A 788-nucleotide genomic window follows, 5' to 3' on the forward strand; every position below is an offset into this window, starting at 1 on the left:
AAAACTCACTCTTTTTGTCCTCATGACATCAATCACACCCACACACAGCGATGTCACTCCCACTCCCTCAGACCCCCTCATGCCTCACTTGCTCTCTGTTCTCATGACATCACACCCACACACAGTGATGTCACTCCCGTTCCGTCAGAACCCCTCAGACCTCAGCCTGTGTTTATTCTCATGACATCACACTCACACACAGCCATGTCAAACCCCCTCAGACTTTGCTCTCTGCCCTCACGATATCACACCCACACATTGATATCAATCCCGCTCCATCAGATCCCCTCACGCCTCACCCTCTGCCCTCACCACATCACACCCACACACAGCGATGTCACTCCCATTCCGTCAGAACCCCTCAGGCCTCAATCTGTGTTTATTCTCATGACATCACACTCACACGCAGCAATGTCACTCCTGCTCCATCAGACCCCCTCATGCCTCACTTGCTCTCTGTTCTCATGACATCACACCCACACACAGCGATGTCACTCCCATTCCGTCAGAACCCCTCAAGCCTCAATCTGTGTTTATTCTCATGACATCACACTCACACACAGCGATGTCACTTCGCTTTGTCCCTGTGTACGGTGGGCTCAGGCAGCCAACAGCCAATTCCTCAATGGAACTGACAAAAGCTGCCCCTCTTACCGCACCCTCAGCCCCGCAGTGTCGCAATCACAGCACAGCTTCTGGCGTTTCCACAAGATGTCTCTTTTTTTATAAAGCCGAGCTGCCCCTGTATGTAGCTACAAGGAGCGGTCACACATCCCCTCAGCCATCCC

At 52.5% G+C, this 788-nt stretch overlaps 1 protein-coding gene across 1 annotated transcript in view; it reads right to left on the reverse strand.

The window, feature by feature from the left end:
- The window catches only part of CCDC125 (coiled-coil domain containing 125), a 13,971-nt gene that overhangs the window by 1,530 nt on the left and 11,653 nt on the right, over positions 1 to 788 (reverse strand). The gene's annotated exons all lie outside the window — the stretch shown is intronic.

Source organism: Malurus melanocephalus, unplaced genomic scaffold (genome assembly GCF_030028575.1).
Source record: "Malurus melanocephalus ecotype Western Australia unplaced genomic scaffold, MMel_1.1 scaffold_844, whole genome shotgun sequence".
NCBI classification, from domain to species: domain Eukaryota; kingdom Metazoa; phylum Chordata; class Aves; order Passeriformes; family Maluridae; genus Malurus; species Malurus melanocephalus.